Source organism: Cavia porcellus, unplaced genomic scaffold, assembly GCF_034190915.1.
Source record: "Cavia porcellus strain 051 isolate PalLab524CR breed Dunkin Hartley unplaced genomic scaffold, mCavPor4.1 scaffold_18, whole genome shotgun sequence".
Classification (NCBI taxonomy): Eukaryota; Metazoa; Chordata; class Mammalia; order Rodentia; family Caviidae; genus Cavia; species Cavia porcellus.
The window spans coordinates 24,148,485-24,169,551 of record NW_026947501.1 but is presented as its reverse complement, the minus strand read 5'-3'; the positions used below and the strand labels follow the sequence as shown (position 1 = coordinate 24,169,551).

Sequence of the window (21,067 nt, the reverse complement as noted above, 5' to 3'; positions counted from 1 at the left end):
TATGATTGTTAACTATAGTCACAATAATGTACAATAAGTTTCTTCCCCTTCACCCTCCCCCTACTGGGGATCGAACTCACAACCTTGTGCTTACCAGGCAAGCGCTTAAGCCACTGAGCTAAATCCCCAGCCAATAGATTTCTTAAATGTATTTTTCCTCATTTTGTGTCAATCAACATTTCCCTGGTATCCTTTTCCCCATCTCTGTTAATCACTATTTTATTCCCTATTTCTATGACTTGAACTGTTATGCTCCACATGTAAGTGAGATGCTATAGTATTTGTCCTTCTGTTTCTGGCTTATTTTACTTAATGCAGTATTTTCAGGTTCATCCATCCTGCAAATAACAATTTCCGTGTGTGTTTGTGTGTGTGTGTGTGTTTCCTTAAGGCTGAAAAGTATTTCCATTTGTGTATGTACCATATAAACATAGAGGCAACTTGCTGTATGATTCCATTTAGTTGGGATGCTGGATCAGAGTAGTGGTGAGAGTAGGTGTTCTTATCTTGTTCTTGATCCTAGAGGAAGAGCTTTAAGCTTGTCATTGTCAAGTGTGATATGGTGATGAGTTGTCGTATATGACCCTTATTGTGTTATGCACCTTCTGTACTTAATTTTTCAGTTTTTATTACAAAAGGATGCTGATTTTTTTTTTTTTTTTTTGGTTCTGGGGGTTGAACTCCTGACTTCTTGCTCGCCAGGCAGGCACTTAAACCGCTGAGCTGAATCCCCAACCCTGGGATGTTAAATTTTGTTGAATGCCTTTTCTACATCTATCAAGATGATCATATATATGGTTGTTGTTCTTTGTTTATATGGTATATCATAGTGATTTCAATGTGTTGACACATCCTTACACTCCAGGGAAAAATCCCATTTCATCATGGTGAATGATCCTTTTAATGTGTTTCAGTTCACTTTAACAGTATTTTATTGAGGGGTTTTGTATCTGTGCTCATTGGAGATACTGGTCTATGATTTTTTTTTCCACTCAAGTGAACCTTTATTAGTATGTTGCCATTTAATTCCAGACAAGATATAAAAAAAGAAAATAAATCTTACAAAAATGAGATCATTCTTACCTACTGTTCTATAATCTATTCCATTAGCAAGATATTATAAATATATCTTTAGGTTAAGAAATATAGTCACAGCATTAAATTAATTCATGTATTTATTCAACTGTATTTACTCAGTCTGCAAAGTGTCAGGCATGAACTACCCCAGCCATGTAAGACAAAATCAACAGTACCCCTTCCTACTGGAGTATGATTGATTTTCTTTTCTTGTAGAATCCTTGTTTGGCTTTAGTGTGAGGGTAATTCTGGCCTCTTAAAATGACTTGGAAAGTTTTCTTTCCACTTCAGTTTTTGGGAGGAGTTCAACAAGGATTGGTATTAGTTCTTAAGTATTTGGTAGAATTCAGCAGTAAAGCCATCAGTTCTTGGGCTTTTCTTTGATGGGAGGCTTTTTATTGTTAATTAAATCTCCCTGTTACTAATCTGTTTAGATTTTATGTTTCTTCATAATTCAGTCTTGGCAGTTGTACATGTCTAGAAATTTGTCCATTACATCTAGGCTATCCAACTTGCTGATATATAATTATTTATAATAGTCTTATGAGTCTTTGAATTTCGGTGTTGTCAGTTGTTAATATTTTCCTTTAATTTCTGATTTTATTGAGTCTTCTTTTTTCCCCCTCAATCTGACTGAAGTTCTTCAGCTTTATTATTTTAAAAAAACAGTTCTTAGGGCTGGGATTTTAGCTCAGCAGCATAAGCGCCTGCCTGGCAAGTGTGAGGTCATGAGTTCGATCCCCAGTACCAAAAAACCCAAAACCAATTCTTTTTTCATCTTTTGTATTGCTCTTCTGATTTCTATTTTTGTTCTGACCTTTATTATTTCCTTCATTCTGTTAACTTTTGGTTTAGATTTTCTCTGAGTTCCTTGAAGTTAGGTTGTTTAATATTTCCTTTTTTTAAATGTTGGCTTTTACTGCTATACACTTCTATCTTGCAGCTGTATCCCAAAAGCTTGGTATGTTGTGTGTTTATTTTCAATTTGTCTTAAGACATTTTTAATTTCAGTTTTTTTCTTTAATCCATTGATTGTTCAGGAGTATGTTATTAAATTTCTATGTGCTTGTGAATTTTCTGACATTCCTTCTATTATTCCTCTCTAATTTCATATAATTGTGGTTGGAAAAAATACTGACATGATTTCAGGTTTTTTTTTTTTTTCTTTTGTTCCCTGTGCTGGAGTGTCATATCCAAGAAGTTGCTGACAAAATCTAATATTATTCTTTTTACACTCTTAAAAATTATTGAAAGGACTAGGGATGTAGCTTACTGCTTGCCTAGCATAATGAGAACCTAGATTGAATTTCAAGCATTGCCAAACAAAGGCAAAAAAATCAAATAAGAATTATTGAGGACCTCTAATAACTTTTTTTAAATTTATTTTTTTTATTTATTTTTTCTCTAATAACTTTTATTTGTATGATTATAGCTCTAGATGTTTTCCATGTTAGAAATGTGCTGAACATTACAAACAGTGTTTTAGAAATAGGCTATATTAAAATATAGAAAATATCAGAAACAGGATCTACTGCTAATAAGTTCATTATGTATTAACATACTTTTTATAAAGAAAATATTTTCTAAAACAAAATATTAAAAGAGTAGTTTTATATTTTTACAAATCTCTTTAACTTCTGGTATAATAGACGACAGCCGGGTTCTCTTTGGTACTCTGTTAGACATGTCATTTTCACTGAAGTATATGGAGGAAATTTAGTTTCATACAGACTTATAGTTGGAAAAAGTAGATTTGAATAGCCTTTCAGATCATCATGGATATACACCAAAACTGGGAAAAAAGGTAATTTTTTTCTTTTTCTTTTCTTTGAGACAGAGTGTTTCTGTGTTGTAAAAGCTGGCCTTGAGTTCACTGTGCAGCTCAGGCTGGCCCTGTGGTGATCCTCCTGCCTCAGCTCCTGAGTGCTGGGATTACAGGTGTGCACCACCATGCCTAGCAGAAGGCAATTTCTGAAAGATTAGTTACAGTGTGACATCTGAACCCATCCACAATAATGAGCTTCTCATAATCTACTATATTAAAGTCCATGATCTATCTTATAATTTTGCTTTTTCATTTTAGATGAAGGTAGCGGTGAACTCATTATGAAGCCCAGGCTGGTCTTGAACTCATAGGGATCCCCCTGTTTGAGTCTCCAGAGTACTAAAATTACAGACGTGGGCCACCACATCCAGCTTTTATCACACACTTTTTTTTTTTTTTTTTGAGATAAGGTCTCACTATGTAGTTCAGGCTGGGCTAGAACTCATGGCAATCTTCAACCTCCCAAGTGCTGGAATTACAGGCGTTTGCTGCTTTTCCTGGCATATCATACACTTTGAATGAGCCTTTTTATTCATGTTTGATTTGGTAACATCACGCACTGGTCATTTCAGCAACACTGTTCAGTAAATTATGCAGCTTTCCTGACTATAGACACATTTCAGTCTGTAATATCAAAGACTCACATTTGTTAGTCAGGTGTGGTGCATGCCTGTAATCTCAGCACTCTGGAAGGCTGAGGCAAGCGGACTGCAAGTTCCAGCCCAGCCTGGGACATTTAGTGACTTAGCATGACTATTCTAAAGTAAAAAATTTGTTTTTTTATTTATTTTTTCAAAGTAAAAAATTTTTAAAAGGCTGACGATGTAATTTACTGCAAACACTTTGGGTTCAATCCCAGTTCAGGGGATTAGGAGAGAAGAGGGGAGGAGGAGGGCTCTTGGGGGAGAAAGAAGAACGGACAAAGGGCTACATGTGGTGGGACATACCTGTAATCCCAGGACTTGGGAGACGAAGGCAAGAGGATTGCTGCAAAATCAAGGCCAGCCTGGGCTACACAGCGAGTTGGAGGCTGGCCTAAATGACAAAAGACCTGTCTCCACCACCTCCCCAAAAAGAAAGGCTCATAATGGTCACCACTGATTTCATCAGAAGTGTTTAGGTATTGAAAAGTCTTTAGGTAGACACTGGTATGCATGAAAGTTTCCCAAAATTCTAAATTTTCATTTGACCAGTTTTGCTACTGACACAAATAATTGTTTTCCTGGAGGGGTCATTCATTCATTTTCCTGAAAATGTTTGCAAAAACCCAATTTGAAGTCAGGCACGGTGGCACATGCCTGTCATCTTAGCACTTACGAGGCTGAGGTGGGAAGCTTGTTTCTAGTTCGAGGCCAGTCTCAGCTAGATAGTGAGTTCAAGGTCAGTCTGAACTACAAAGCAAGACCCTGTCTCAAAAAACCAAAAATAAATAAATAAACAAACCCATTTGGAATAACTGTAGTCTGTCAGTCCTTTCTACAAAAATGATGTTCTACAAAAAAGCAGGTGGTTCAGCTTGCAACAAAAATCACACAGGTGCTTACAATGCTTCAGTATTTGGAAGAGTTTTATGAGTAGACTTGTAACAGATATAATTTAGGGTCAGTATTAATAAAATTTACAGTCATCATGGGTAGTCTTACATGAAGCTGGATTTTTGTTAAACTGCTAAGTATATGGGGGTGAATAGAAAGATCTGGTGTCACTTTGTTGTGGATTAAGGTCCCAGAAGTTTCTCCCAAAGGTGCTTTTGTCATATGTGTGCAAATGTCCACAAGTAGAGAAAAAAATCTTTTGATCTTATTAGGAAAATGGTCTTGATGTCATGGGCCCCTGTGGAGGGGTCTGGGTGCTCCAGGGTCTGGGGATCATAGCTTGAGAGCTGTGGTCCGTGTTCACGCGGGCTCAGTAGCTTGCAGCCTCCACCACTCAGTCAGCCTTCCAGGGCCTCAGTTTTCTCCACTGTAAGGGCGACTGGTGGGGCTCTAAGTCCCTCCATGCTGTGGAGCAGCTGCTCAGCACCTGTGACACTGCCCTTGCTGCTTTTTTCCCTCTGTCTCCCGCTTGCTTTTCTCTTTGTGTCTCCCCCTAAGCTCCCCTTTTTCAGGTTGGCATCCTCCTGGTTGTTTCACCTCGTCTTTCTCTCCCTAGATGATCTTACTCCTTCTCTGATCTTTAATTACCACCTGCAGGGTGATAGCTCCCAAAGCTCTTTAACCAAATGTCTATCCCTAGTTCCAGTTTCATGTTTTTGCTGAGGGCCTTTCCACTTGTGTTTCCTAGTCAGCATGTCTGGGCTGCTTGTATCATCTCCCCCATACCCCCCACCCCCATTGCCTCCTTTTCTGGAATAGCCGGTCTGATTAACTCCTCATCCTCAGCTGCTTAGGCTAGAGGCCCAGGAGCCCTCCTCCCTTATCTAGCACCATGCCAGATCACCTAGGACAGTTAATTCTGCCTCCTAAATCTCTCCCCAATCTTGCCAGCTCTGCCACCACCACCTTCAGTCAAGCCTTCTTCCCTTCTCGCTTAACCTCCTGCAAGAACCTTCCTGGTCCTGCTGTTACGTGTTTTCATCCTAGGCTGTACAGCTCAGGCTAAAAGCCACGAGTTATCTTCTCACGTATTTGCTTTTTATCAAATAAATCCATACTGAGTACTTACACCAGGCACGGTGAAGATGCAGCATAAAACCCAACAGACATTGTTCCTGACCTCCAACCCTCAGTAGATGGAGGAGGAAGGAAAGTGCAGGGCATAGGTCATTAAGACTTGGAGTAATGAGGAAAGATGGCCCGGCGCTTTGGGAATTCCCAGCATCAGCTGAGGGCTAGCTGTGTCTGAGGGGTGCTCAGGGCAGAAGATGACTACTCGCATAGCTCGCTGGGTGGGAGTGTGGTGGTGATACAATTTCCTGGGGAACTTGATCATCTCACTTCCCTGCTAAATAGCCCTCCTCTAAATTTCACCACTGCCTGCAGGATGAAGTCCAAACTCCTTCCAGTGGGGCAGAAACTGGCCTCCTCTCACCACTCCCCTGCATTCACTGAATCAGCCTGAGCTGCTTTCAGTTTCCCCAGACTCCACTTTCTCAGCTTCAGACCTTTGCACTGTGGCTCCTGGTGCCTGCCACCCTTTCCACTGAGTACCCGCAGCTCTGAATCACCAGTGTCAGATGGCTCAGGAGAACTTGCTGACCTCTCCCCTGCAGACTTTGTGGCTCCAACTCGTGAGTTCCCCACCTGTGCACACACCTGGACTCCTAGGCACTTATCACATCATTACAGTCTGTCCACACATGTGTCTCTTGCCCCTGACTGCCAGCTCCTGCTTTGCTCCACAGCCTCAGCACGTGAGCACACTGGCTGTCCTCAGGCTGTGTGTCCATTGCATCCTAATGGACAAGGCTAGATTATCACCACGGCCCCATCTTTTTGCTTCTTTCATCTCTGCTTTGCTTCCATCCCACCTTACAGAGTTACCAGTTCTGCTGGACAACCCATTGGGTGCCTCACACTGGCACTCCTGCTGGCCTCGCCATGGGAGCAGTGTGGTGGGGCTGCTGGTCCCCAGCAGTCCTGAGAGCATAGAGCTCAGCTCCACAGATGAATCTAATTCACAAGTACCAGTCTAGCTCAATGGGCTCCTTTCCACCTAGTGACCCTTTGTCTCTGGGTTGGTTCATTGAACTAGTTTCTCTCTTCCCAGCCTGCCTCTTACCTTCTCACCTAAGAGGCTTCCCAGGGACTGCCCACCTGTGTGCTCGACAGCTGCAGCATGCGTTGGACGTGAAGGATGCATGGGGTATTTATTTACAACCCTAAATTAGGACTAGGGGTGTAGCTCAGTGGAGACAGTGCTTATTTATTTATTTATTTATTTAGGGGTACCGGGGATCAAACTCAGGACTGCACACTTGCAAGGCAGGCGCTTATGCCGCTGAGCTAAATCCCCAGCCCCGCCCAGCCCCTTTTTAATGAAGAGAGTGCTCATTTAGGAGGTGAGCTTCTGGCTTCAATTCCCAGCATAATAAATACAAAATCAAACCAACAAAATAATAAATTATATAGGCAATACCGAATATAGCTTAATTGTTAAAAAAAAAAAAAAAAACCCTTCAGTAAGTTAATGCCTACCCTTGCTACTCCTTCCTCAACCCAAAAGCCTGCCCTAGAGGTAGGCAATATTAATTATTTAGTGGAAATGTTCAGACTTCTGTTTTCAGTACCGGGGATTGAACCCAGGGTGTTTGCACCCAGCTACATCACTAGGCCTTCTAACAATTTCTTAATTTGAGATAGGGTCTCACTAAGTTGCTAAATTGCCCAGGTGGGCTTGAAAGTTTGCCTCAGTCTCCCAGATAACTGGGATTGTATGAGTGTGTCACCACACCCGGCAATGTTCAAGCTTTTTGCTTTGCAGTTACACACCTTGTGGATATGATAATATTTAGGAATTGACCTTTTTTCTTCCCTGAGTTTGCCCTTTTTCTGGGAAAGTTCACAGAGTTCATTACCTCCTGAGCTGTTGTTGCCCGGGTTGGAAGCCCAGACCAACTTTCAAACTTCTCTAGTTTTTGTGTGTGAAAGTTTAGGCACTTCAGGCTGTTTCAGGACTTACTGATTAGCACATCAAAGGACAAGGGTCCTCTAGTGGAGACTAAATGGCTTGACCCAAGCCATATGAAAGAAGATTTTCTTTGGAGTAGAAAGACATCCATCATCTGTTTTCAGCCTTCCCCTCCCATCTGGCTGTGGGCAGGAGACCAGACTCCAGAGTGGCACCTGAATTTCTAACAGTCTGCCTGGGCAGGCAGGGGTCAGATCCCAGGGAGGTGGCTGCACGGTGGAGCCAGCTCATAAGGGCACTGGCAGCTGGGCCTGTGGCTCCTGGCTGCCCAGAGAGGCACAGAGCAGCACACCTGGCCTAGCCTAGCTCACAGACACCTGCACCTGGCTCTCCCCCTAGGGCTTTGAAGAACAAATATCTATCACAATCAAGTGTCCTGTTGTCAGGATAGAAGCTTACCATAAACACTGAGCTGAATGATAAAGGCTAACATGCTTTCTTGTACACACCTAAATTTGTAAACTGAGATTCATTTTTATGGTTTGTACCATTCAAATAGTGCATTTTAAAAAACTGAAATGATCAGGAATGAGGAAGATTTATCTAATTCTTTTCAAATAGCTTTTAAAAAGTATATACTCATAGTCAGAAGGAAATTCACACAGAGAAAGCAGAAGTTCTGTAGCCCTTTGTTCCTTCACCTCAATGTAACTATTGTTAACAGCCTGTGAGGGTACCTCCAGAAATTTTCTATGCAAATAAAGTCGTATCTATTTATAGAAAAATTTTCATATACCGATATGTTCTTTGTATACTTTTCTGCATATGAAAGGATTTTGCCCGCACCGAAAATTCTATCAGCATGTATATACATTGCATTATATAAGAAACCTTTCTATTATGTAATACAAATATACTATTTATTGTCTTCTTCTTCCTCCTCCTCTTCTTCCTCCTCCTCCTCTTCTTCTCCTTCTCCTTCTTCTTCTTCTGTCTATTTTTGAGACAAGGTCTCACTATATATAGATTAGGCCAAACTCAAAGTCACAGCAACCCTCCTTTTTCAGCCTCCTGAATGCTGGGATTACAGTATGTACAGCCACACCCTGTATCCACAGGGTGGTTCTGAGTGTTTGGTCTGGAGTTTTCATAGCTGTGGCTTTTTAAAGCATGTTATCAGTGATATTCAAATAGGAACAGTTTCTCCCTACCTTCAGGAGAGAACATTTGGCAATATGAAGTGATATCATTGTTTTTTACACCTGGGGGGTGTCACACACACACACACTCACACTTCATGGGTACTGAGAGACCAGGGATGCTGTTAAACATCCTACAATATACAGGAGTTACTCAATCTAAAATGGTAATAGAAGCTGTGTGGTGATGCATACCTGTCATCCCAGTGCTTGGGAGGCTGAGGCAGGAGGATCACTGTGAGTTTGAGACCAGCCTGGGCTGCCTAGTGAGTTCAAAGCCAGCCTCACTTGCCTAGTGAGAGCCTGTCTCAAAAACAAAATAAAACAACAAAAGTAAAACAACAACAAAACTGTAAACAATGTGGAAGCCAGGAATGCAGGAGGGCAGACAGGGCACACAGTGGCCAGCACAGGGTTGTTTAAGAGCAGCCCCGGGTTGTGTGGCTATCTGGTATGAAGGGAAGTGGCTTGAAGCTGTATTACAAAAAGTTTTGAGGTTTTTTTTTTTTTTTTTGTATTTGTTTTTTATAACTGAGTAGACAGTAATTTTCCTCTTTAAAAACAGGAGGATGGCTGGTGAAGTGTGGAGGTGGGTGGGTAGTGGGACAGAGATTCTTTACATGCAATTACATGCTATAGAGAAATTAAGGATGTAGAAAACACTCCAAAATTCACAGGATATAGCTCAGCTACTTGAAAAGCAAATGCTGGAATTAAATGCCTTACCATTAAACTAGAAATAAGGAAACTTAATTCAGCAAGCTAGAAACGGAAGGAAAAAAGAATAGGAAAAACTGAGAAAAAGTAGAGTAAATTAAGAAAGATAAAAAGCAAAAAATTAATTTTTAAAAAGCAAGAAAAATCCCCAAATCTATAACTTGATCATATACACTTAGAAAAATAAAATAGACAACTTTTCAAATTTAAGAGGGCAATACATAAAATTAGATACAAGTGGATCTAGGAATGGAACATAAATGTTGATAAATATTTTTCATTCGCAGGGCATGGTGGCACACACCTGTAACCCCAGCATTCAGCAGGCTGAGGCAGGATAGAAGTGAGTTCAGGGCTGTTCTGAGCCACAGAGTAAGACTCTGTTTCAAAAAAAAAATTCAGAAACTTCAGTAGAAGCTCAGTGTGCAGGAGTGACTTGGGCACGGGTGACAGACTTGGCACTTTATTATTTATTTAACACCTATTTACTGCTGTGTTCCAGCTGCTGTCCTAATCACTTGGCATAGTGCACCGAGCAAAACAGACAAACACTAATATCTACAGAGGATTCCATTCTGAGCTCTAGTGAGCCATCAATGTAGCTCAGGCCCACTGCTGGCCCATGCTTGGTTTTGTTTTTGTTTGTTTGTTTTCTTGTTTTTAGAACAGGGTTTCACTATGCAGCCCAGGTTGGCCTCAAACTCAGGATTCCTCCTGCCTCAGCCTCCAGACTGCTGGGATTACAGGTGTGAGCCACCATGCCCGGCTGGCCCAAATGCTTGGATCCCAAAATGTTTGTTGAATAGACAAGAAAATACTAAGATGGTGAGGCAGAGGATGAGAGGAATTTGAATCTCTGGAAAGCCTAGATCCAGAAGAAAAAGAGGAACCTACTCTAATAAAAATTAGTATTTCTTTGTTTTGAGACAGGGTCTTACTCAGGCTGGTCTCAAACTCCTGGGCTCAAGTGATCCTCCCACCTCAAGCATCAGTGCTTGGCGAGAAAACAGACCCCTGTTGAGGTCTCTGGGCCTGGAAGCTGAGACACTTAGACGACTGTATCACTCAGAGGGCACGGAAGAGCTGGTGAGATGGCTGTAGATGGGTTGAGGTCTGCAGGAGGAGTGGATGGCATCTGCTGGGCAAAACCAATTTTACACTAGAAACAGAAAACATTACTGGTTTGTTAATTACAGCATTCATAGGATTAGATTTACCTTTGGGTGTGCGAGCAGTAACCCATGCTTTAAACAAACAACTCCATCATGCCACAAGAATTAGCAGCAACAATAGGCATCTTCTTAGAACTACACTGACAGGTGGCCCGCAACGCACAGCCCCTGTCTGACCTGCAGCAGGGCCTGTATGCCACACCTCTGCGAAGAGCCAGCCCACAGGAGCAGGGACACAAAGTAACACATTCTTCTGTGGGGTATTTGTTGAGAACTTGTTCTGTACGGGGCACTGAGAGGAGCACAGAGAAGAGGTGAGAGAAGCATAAGAGACCTGGATACCTACAGTCCGATGAATGGAGGAGACAAGATTAACAAGTTAGCAGCACACAAACACACACACAAAATACATGTCACATCCAAAGGGCGGATGCACAGAGCCAAATGGGATTTATGGGCAGAGAGTCCCCACCAGAAGGGTGGGAAGGGGCATGACGTGGTGGGGTCAGTGTTACCTGGGAGACTGATGCCAGGACACACTACCACACTTCTTTTAAAAGACGTGGGAGGTCTGGAGATGTGGGTCAATTGGCAGACTGCTTGCCTAGTATGTGTAAGGCCTTGGGTTTGATCCCTGGCACCACACATACACAAGTACACAAAACACAAGAAACATGGATTTGTTTTTGTTTTTTTAGAGTTTCAGGGATCGAACTGAGGACCTTGTACTTGCCAGGCAGGCACTTATAATGCTGAGCCATATCCCCAGCCCCTGAGTTATATCCCTAGCCTTGCAGGAAAGATGAAAAAAATACGAAATTATGTCAAAGATGTGTATTGTTACTATTTAGGTTGTATTTTTTAAGTTTTTTACCCCTACGTATAGGTGTATACATATTCATGTGTATAGTTTTTACGTAAATGAGTTCACACCATATCTATTATCCTATGTTTTGTTTTTATGTATTTAACAGTAAGTTTTGAACATTTTTCTTTGTCGATAAACTTTTTATGGAGATGTCAGATTTCACTAATTCTATATTTTGCCACTTCAGGTTAGTAATGATTATGGTTATTTTTTTCCTTTGGGAATGCAATAAAACCTTGGGTTGTAGGTGTAACTTCACCTGTGAATGTTCCACAAGATGAGCAAATGTTTCTAAAAGATTTTAACATGATAAATGAGCAGTGTCTTGCCATATGAGTAGTATGGCACGCTGAAGGTTGCATGATCACAACTGGTTCTCCTCTCTTTCTCTTGTTGCTTTGATGTACAAGTGCTTTGGATTATGAGCAGAAAGTTTTGCTGTAGTCTTTTTTCCCCCCAGTACTGGGAATTGAACCCAGAGCCTTCACACTGAGCTATATCCTGGGCTCTGCCTTCTTTTTATATTTTTAATTTTGTCCCACTAAGTCACTGAATTGCCCACACTGGGCTCAGATGTGGAATCTTCCCAGAGTGCACGATCAAGCCCAGCTGTACTTCCTCTGTATAGAGAATAGCTGTATCAAAGAGTATACATAGCTTCAAGATTTTGATACCAATTGTTCATATCAGTTTAGAGTCCCACCATGATCTAAGAAGCATGTCCTTTTCACTTTATACTTCCAAACTTTAGGTATAAACACTTAAGAAAAATGCAAGTTTGATAGAAAAGCTTTCTTTTGGACTTTCTTACTTGTTTCTTTTTTTTGAGACAGGGTCTCGCTGTGCAGTTCAGGCTACCTTGAATTCACTTTGAAGCTGGAGCTGGCCTTAAAACTCCCAAAGATCCTCTTGCATCAGCCTTCTGAGTACTGGGGTTACAGGTGTGTACCACCACACCTGGCTATTTGGACCCTTTAAAGGCTCATCAGTCACTGGTGATTCTTTTTTGATGAATCATCTGATTATGTGCACTATGTGTGTCTATGTTTTCTATTCTATTGGAACATTCTTTTTATTCCATTTCATTTGTGGAAGTTTTAACATTCTTTATTTCATATATATGTCATTATAAGAATGATTGGTATGTTTCAGGCTGTTAACTCATTATCTTTCATATATCACAAATATGCTACCCTAGATCAGCCTTTTTCATTTAGTTTTGTCCATTTTTATTGCATTTTTAGAGGGGGTGGTCCCAGGAATCAAATTGAGGACCTCATGCTTGCTAGGCAGGTGCCATGCCCCTGAGCTATATCCCCAGCCCTGACAATTTTTAAAGCATACGTAAATCTAAATCTCCATTTAGTCATGGTAGCCTATTCATGCTTACCAAACTGTAGGGCTGCAGGTGGCTGTGCCCGGAAGCTAGAGGCCAGCAGGTGGGCGGGATGAACCCACCCTGGGCGGGGACGGAGAAAATGCCCAGCGGGACAGACCAGGGCAGAGCGCAGAGGTGGCAGTGTGACTCACAGGATGCTGACCTGAGTGAGGACTGAGCATGATGGAAAACGGGAGGAGGAGCCATGGGGGTGGAGCGGGGCCTGTGTCCTTTCCCTCTGGGCTTGTATGGAGGCTCCTGAAGGGATAACTCACTACTATCTGGATTAAGCTGGTTTCTGTCTGGATGTCAGATACATTTTTTCCTGCAGAATTATATATCACGTAAACTGGGTCCTAATACTCTTATGAATTTTGTTTGTATTTAAAAATTTCAACGTAGATGAAACGTGGTTTTTTTAGTGAATTATGAGAATTTAGGGGTTAATTTCTTTTTCCTGAAATCACCAGTGGTTAAAATATCTCTCCTGGTGCTGGGTGTGGCGGCACATGAGGATTACAGGCATGTGCCACCCCGCCCAGTACCAGGAGGCTAAGACTAGAGAAATTTGAGTTCGAGGGCAGTTTGAGCTATTTAGTGAGTGCAAGGCCAGCCTGAACTATGGAGTGAGACTCTGTCTCAAAAAGAAAAATTTAAAAAACTCTTTCATGGGTTTTTTAATTGGCCGTTCTCTGATGTCTTCTGTCACCACAGTCTGCTCTATTGGCTGGTCTTTTCTATAGCGGATCATCCACCTGTGCAGATAATGTTTTCCTTAAGTATATTTTAATAAGTGCTAGGAAAAATGGGAACTCACTCTGGCCCTTTGGGTCCCTGAGCAGCAAGTGAACTAGGACCTAGATTTAGCGGGTTTGGACTTTGTTGCTGGTGCAGAAATCACCTGGATCTTGAAGAAGAGCCCCACTGTCACTGGGGAAACCCCCAGCTCTGGCCCAAAGGTAGTTCCATGCACTCAGGGCTCCTGTGCCACTGCTGCCCCTGCTGCGTCTGCCCTGTGCGTCCCGGGGGGATGAAGAAGCCCTCTGTGGAAGCCTTGCTGATGGTCATCCAAGACTCCCTCCAGCCAACGCTCCATCCTCCAAGGATTTCCAAGGGTTAGCTCTGGGGATCCGTTCTAGTCTGTGTTATTGCCAGAGAGAATCCTTTATAGTTGCTGGCATTTATTGACTTTCTCCTGGGTTCTTTAGTAAATGTAAGTTTCCCCTATTATGCATTTGCTGGGCTGGCTGGCTTTCTTTTTCCTTTTCTGTTTTTTAGTTTAGAGCTTTGCACTAAACTACATCCCCAGTCCTTTTTTTTCATTTAGTTTTTTAAATATTTAATTTTTTTTTTTTTGAGACAGGGTCTCACTATTTGGTCTAGGGTGGATTTGAACTCACTGTGTAACCCAGGCTGGCCTCAGCCCTGTAATCCTCCTACCTCAGCCTCCCAAGTGTTGAGATGACAGGCGTGTGTCACCATGCCCTGCCTAATTTTTAATTTTGAGTCAGGGTATTGCTAAATTGCTAAGTTGCCCTGTCTGGGTTCAAATGTGAGCTCTTCCTCCCAGAGTACTGGTATGACAGGTGTGTGCCACTTCTCCTAACTGGCGTTTTCTTTTTTAAAGTGACTTTTAAAGGATCTTTCTTCTTGAGGAGTAATGAGGATACAGCTACAAATCCTCAGCATAACTCTTAGTGAACTCTCATGTAAGTATCCACTGTGTCACTACTCCGGCTCAAGATACTTCCTTTACACTTAAGAAACAATCGGGGGAAGGTTGAGTGGAGAAGGAATCATGAATGTGCTCCCCAAGTGACCATTTTTATTTTCTAGAACTGCCAGTCATCCAAGATTTTAGGAGAAAAACCATGTGTCTGGTTTGGCTTTATAAGCGCATGGAGAGCGCGGTTAGAAACCTGCCAGTCCTCTCCCAGGGGAACTTGCTTCAGTTTCAGGGACTGGAATGGGAGCAGATGGCAGCTCCCGGCTCATAGGCTGTCATGAGGACCACGTGAGGCAGTGTGTGTAATGCACTACAAATGCCAGTTGTTGTTGTTTTTGTTCTTATGAATTACAGCAATGATGATGAAGAGGAGGAAGAGGAGGAGGAGAGGCTGAGGTTCCTAACTAGGAGTACACATCAGGATCACCCTGGGGCACTTGGGCAAAATACTCGTGCTCAGCCCCGCTGTGCCTCTGAGTCAGGGTCTGATTTGACAGTCTCTGAAGGCTATCACATTGCTCATAGATGGTCAAGAACCACCAAGCTGGAGGTGGCTGGGACCAGAATCAGGGAGGCCAGTGGGTGGCCCCTGCCAGGGTGCAGGTGCAGCAGGATGACACCCACACTGGGTGGGGCTGGAGAGGATGCCCAGTGGGGCAGACTCAGGCAGAGTGAGAGGTGGCAGGAGGTGGTGACCATGGGTGGGGTGGCAGGCCTCAGGTGACTCACAAGGTGCTGACCTGGGTGAGTACAGAGCCAGGATTTAGACTACAGGGCAGGGGGTGGGGAGCAGAGATTTCCATAACTCCCCTTGGGCTCCTGGTGAAGATCACACAGGATTTGATGCCTAGGCCTGGGTTGGTGGTGTGGTTCTCGAAGGCTGGGTGCAGAGGATGGGTAGAGCCATGGGCCTGGACATAGGGCAAATGTAGAGGTCAGAGGAGGCCCAAGTCCATAAGCATCTGCCTCCGGAAAGGTGTCTGTCCACTTATTCTGTCCTCCCTAATTAGAGGAGGGCTTGCTTCTCATGTAACAACTCCCTGTTATTATAGAAAACTGGGAAATAAGCAGTCTTCATCCAAAAATGAGTAACAACTTTGGGTTATTTCCTGTTCTCAGGTCTCAAAGTTTTCCACACTGCTTAATAGAGCTTAATCCTAACCTGTCGGCAAACACACTGGCCTGTCACAGCCGGCCCTGGTGCATGGGTTTCCTAGATCCTGGCTTTCCCGGACCTTGCTATCAATCAGTTTCTCTTCAATTAGAATTTAAAACACTTCAGTGTCTCTCTCAGGAGCATTTGCATTCAGAATTACAGATGTGAGAGAAACAAGAAAAGGTTTTGCATTCCTTAGGGAGGTCAATCCTGGGATTAATTATTCATTTGCTTTTTCTAGAACAGTGATGTCCAGTCGAACTTTCTATCGTGATGGGAATGACCTTCTGTGCAGTCCAGTATGGTAGTCACATGTGGCAGTTGAGGGGTTGAGATGTGGCTAGTGTGACTGAGGAACTGGATATATTTTTTTCATTTTAGTTAAAATTGAAATTGGCAGGAAAAAAGCAGGTACTATTAGGAAATATTCAGTAACAGGCAAGCACATGAGGCCTGGCCCTCCTGACTGCCCACTGTCCAGTGGACTTTCTTCCCCTCGAGCCTCTGTCCCTTGTCTTGCCTGCTCAGTGATGGACCCCTATGACCTCTCACAGCCCCTGCTCTTCCTACCTTAGAAAAACTGCCTGTGCCTTTCTGCCTGCACCCCCTCCCTGCCCCTGCTCATGAAAAGCCCACCTCATCCAACAAGGCTTCCCAGGCCCTACGGTCCCTTTGGGGTGAGGCCAGTTTTAGGAATCTGATTAGATTCCATTTAGCTTCTTAGTTGAGTGAGGTGACAGGATGGGTCTTAGCAAGATGTGACTGCAGGACAGCCAGGCATGAGACTGCAGACCTCTCTGACCACTGCTCACAGCCAGAAATGTATCTCATGTGCCAAACGTGACACGTGAACCAGTGCACACGTAAATAACAGAGAATCCAAGATTTTCTAAAAATAATACCCTTACTATGTGTGAGTCATTTGGATATTTTCTGCTCTGTTTAAGTTTTAGACAAAAATGTTGGTTGTGACTTACTAATTTCATAACTCATTAAGGGTCACAACCTGCAGGGAGAAAAATGCAGCCTGAGATCATCGCTGTATCTCTGCACCCCAGCTGTGGTGATCACCCTGACCAGACCCAGTCAGCATCAAGGTGGTTGGTTGCTTCCTTCCTAGTCTATCTGGAGCAAGACAATAAACAAGAAACGACTCCTCTCTGAGTGTGAGGGGCCAGCCTGCCAAAGATGCCCACTTGCTGCTGCTGTCACTGTACTGCCCAGGTGTTGCACACTGGATTCCTTTCAGAAAGAGCTAGCAATGCTTGGTGCCTGTGGGTGGGAATTTGGTGGGCTCTGCTCTCTGGGCAGTCTCCTCTGGGGGCTTTGGTTGGTTGTGCAATAAAATGGCCATGATCACAGATACTGTCTCAGGAGACTGAAGTCTTTAAAGCACTCTGGATGACTGAAAGAAAGATGCAGCTCTCTTGACCCTCCCAGGATCACAAACTACATCTCATCCCTGATGAGGAACCTCCCGGGCCTAGCAGGGCTCAGTAGCACTGCTCACCTGTAAGGTCACAAGAGACAAAGAGAACAAAGCAGAACCTGGTAGCATCTGCCAGTGATCCCAGATACTGTGGAGGCTGAGGCAGGGTGCTTGCTTGAGGCTAGGAGCTCAAGCCCTGCCTGGGAAACCCAGGGAGAACCTATCTCAGAAAAAGAAGTAAAAGAAGAAAAAAGAGCAAAATGATGTTATCATGATGATAGAAACACGCTACTGTCCAGAGGATGGATGATAAATATATTTAAGGTGCATTCCAGGTGCAAGTGTGTCTCAGAGCTCACGTCTGCTTTTAGATTTTAACCCCAAACCGAATGATTGAAAACAGGATCCCCAGAAAGAGCTAAACCGAAATCCTTGCACTGAAAAAGGTACTTTATCCCTCTGAGCACTTCAGGCTGTGCTGACACCTACTTAGCACACAGGCTTAAAAAGCCACTATCTGCTCCTCACCCTCTGCGGGGAAAAGAAACAGCCAGAGTGATGGTGGCAGGTGGTCCTAGGGACAGACTGCACATGGGAGCAGAGCGGAGCTCTGTAAGGAAGGAGGAAGGGACCACCGAAGAGGAGCCCAGTTACAATACAGTCCAGTTGCATAGGAGATGCTTGTAAGGGAGACGACTTCAGGGGGAAAAGATTTTTCAAAAGACATTATGGAACTGTGACCACGGTTTAGTAAGTTTTCCCTTCGAAGTGGTTAAAATACTGTTTTGGCAGTTAAAGTTACACTTTCCAGAAAAAGCAACTCATGGGCACCTCAGTGATCTGGATAATGGAGATGCTGTTGAGTGGCTCTCTTCAGGCAGACGTCCTCCCTGGGACTGTGCAGGTGAGGCACATTGTGACCTGGGGTTTGTGGGTGAGCCCTGGTCACCAGCGTGGCTGCCTCAGGCCAAAGCGCCTCCAATGCTGTTGGGTTTCTTGGTTTGCTGATGATGGCTGGTGGGGAGAGAACTCTGAGGTGAAGTGACCCACAGGACAGAGGCCAGGGCAGGGCCACTCTGTATTTGGGCGGGGCAGTTTGGACAGTGGGGATGGGCTGGAAGACAAAGTGTCCACCCCTTCACTGCTTTACCCAAGCAAGGTAGCCCACCCGCCAAGGTAGAGCCAAGTCCTTTTGTCTTGGTAGCGTATCTGTCTCACTTCCCCGACCACTCAGTCCCCGGCTGTGCTTCTGTGAGTCACACTAGGTGACGGGAGGGGCCCTCAAATAGAAGCCAGGTACTTCTGAGAGAAGAACGATTTATTCCACCTCACCTGAGAAAGCATGAAGCCAGTGCACTGGAGACCTGCCGCATCACCAGCAAGTTTCTGTGTTAGCAGCCGATCACCAGGTATTATGCATGCATAATACATTCCGCATCCTATCGCTGATATTCACAAATGTTATTCAAATAAAGAGGGTGAAACTGTTTCTCCTGGGAGGAGTGCTATCATAAATACCAGTAACAACTAAAATAGTATCAAGATCTCTAAAAGCATTTTAGGGGGTTTTCAAGTGGTCCCAGGGCCAGACAGGGCAGGCCTTTATAGAAGTGGCAGTGTCAAGAGCAGCCCAGCCGGTGTAGTGTGAGGAGTGGAGGAAAATCGCCCCAGCTTAAACTAGTGGAAATTAGATTATAAACAATTTTAACAGAAAGAAAAGGGAGCAAGGCAGTAGCCACAGTGGACAGATGAGCTTAGATTTCCGAGGGCCTCCTGACGGTTCCCATCTGTAGGATGTGTTGGCGGGGATACACCATGGTGTGTCAGGATGCCCAGAAGGACAGAAACCCTGAACGAGCAGCGGCTGTGGAGGAGTCCCTGTGAGCACCAAGGTTGGGTGTTTGGTTCCTTCCTCGTCTGTCTGGAGCAAGAGAACAAAACGTAACGCTTCTCTACGAAGGGAAGGCGGGAGTGTTCATGTCACAGAGAGAGGTAAAGAACCCCATGTCTCTATTTCCAACTCTACGCTTCTCAGCAGTGCTCTTCACACTGGGAACAGAGACATGGAACCAGATCACTGTGTGACATGAAGCTCCCAACAGTAGAGGTGCTAGTGGATCCCCTGCGCCCTCTTCACAGAGCAAAGCCTGCATGCACATTCCCAGGCCGTCCAGGGGGACTGCAGCCCCTCACTCAGCACTTCGGGACTAACCTGGACAAGCACGGGTGAGGGAACGTAAATCTGTCCTGCAAAGCAATGTATTTTATTTGTCTTTAAAATAAATACCCTGAAGGAGACTTCTCTGGGCTATAGATGACCCAGCCCTGGGAAGGATAGTAAATAGCTCTGAGTCAGGATTCAAAACAGTTTGTCAGGGTAGAAAAGGAAAAGAGAAAATTTTACAAGGGAAAATGTAGCATCTTGTAACTGGGGGCACTAACACCAGTCATCCAAGTAGACGGGGATGAGGGGAGCTGGTTTTCCACAGGTTCCAAAAGGACCAGGGGTGAGAGTCCCTGCCAGCCCAGCCACAGCGGGAGCCAGGACCTGGGAAAAGAGAGGGGCGGCTGCCCTTCCCTACCCCCAGTCCTCAGGCGACACGATGGCCAGTGTGGGGCAGTGCAGGCTCGAGGACACTGGAGAAGGTTTGGGGACAGCAGCTGGTGAGGCAGGGGGCCATCGGCCCGCAGAGAGCAGAGTTCCGAGAAGGACGTGAGATGAGCTGAGTGACAGGGAGGACACAATTCTGTGCGTCCAGCAGGCTGTGTGGTGGGGAGCAGCTCGGCTCCGTCTGAGGATGAGCCTGTTTGGTGATGAATTCCGTCCAGGGGAGGTCTGCATATTCCTGAGATGGCCTTCCTGCTGGGCGTGCCTCAGAGTGGACATTAGAGCCCGTGTGAGAAGGTGGCCCAAAGACTGTACAAGCCCATTTCCGCATAACTGCTTGAACAGCTTGAACAAGCAGTATGGAGTAGAGGTTAAAAGAGCAAATCTAGAAGAAAAACAAAAAAAAAAAAAAAAGAGCAAATCTGAGCACCAGGATTCAAGTCCTGCTTCTCTCTTTGGTGATCTTGGGCAAGGTATTTATGCTTTCTGAGCCTGTTTCTCCATTAAAAATGACAATTACAGACTAAACCAAACAACGATAGGAGAGGCTCATGGAAATAGGACACACCTGCTAGGGGTTTTGTGCAGTTCACAAGAATTAATCAAGGCACTTAGTGTGGTGCCACACCTGTTCTAAAGGCTGTGCCCTGGGCAGCTGCTGGGTTTCATCGCTGGCGCCATCGTCATCATCAATTCACCCCAGCGACTGAGCCATCTCGGTGCCAGGGGACTAGAGATAAGTAGGTAGGGACCCAGGTCTCAGGAAGTTGTGCTCTAGTGTGGAAGGCACAGGACTGTCATATGTGGAGAGGGAGAGGGCAGTGGAGGGCGTGGTGATGTCACCTGAGCAGAGCGTATCTGGGGAGGCTCCTGGGGGCGGCGGAAGTCAGCTCGCGAAACCGTGACGTGGCTCAGAAGCATGTTCAGCGTCTGGCAGGGCGCGCTCCCGGGCTGTTTGCTCTGAGGGTGGCTGCACTAGGACTGGCTGGGCTGGCTGGGCAGGTCCAAGGGCACGGCCCCACCCGGGCTCCTGGGCACACCTGAGGCCCATAGCCCTCATGCCCGAGCCTCCGGCCTCAGCACTGAAGCTCCCTGACGTGCCTCGTGCCTGTCTCTGGTCTGCGTCTGGCACCAAGCTGGGCGTCCTCTGTGATGTGGTGACACATCCTGTTCTGAGGATGGGTGGGGTCAGGGTCATCCACTTTACAGTTAAGGAAACAGGCTGGCACCTTGAATGTCTTATAAAAGGCAGATCCAGGACTTGGAGCCAAGGATTTTAATGCTAAAATCAGGTGCCTTTTCTGTACCCCACCCCGGGGAAGACCAGAGATGACTCAGGTGAG

The 21,067-nt window shown here is 44.6% G+C and overlaps 2 long non-coding RNA genes across 2 annotated transcripts; one reads left to right on the top strand and one right to left on the bottom strand.

Annotated features, from left to right (window-relative positions):
• Positions 1-9,600: 9,600 nt before the first annotated feature.
• On the top strand, positions 9,601-17,048 carry LOC111756574 (uncharacterized). Its single transcript, XR_002791006.2, has 3 exons — positions 9,601-12,368; positions 14,433-14,514; positions 16,685-17,048. It is a non-coding gene; the product is annotated as an uncharacterized LOC111756574 (long non-coding RNA).
• Positions 17,049-19,364: 2,316 nt separating this feature from the next.
• Positions 19,365-20,746, bottom strand: LOC134471294 (uncharacterized). The gene is made up of 2 exons (XR_010040603.1): positions 20,568-20,746; positions 19,365-20,109 (listed from the first exon to the last, which is right to left on the bottom strand). It is a non-coding gene; the product is annotated as an uncharacterized LOC134471294 (long non-coding RNA).
• Positions 20,747-21,067: the final 321 nt, after the last annotated feature.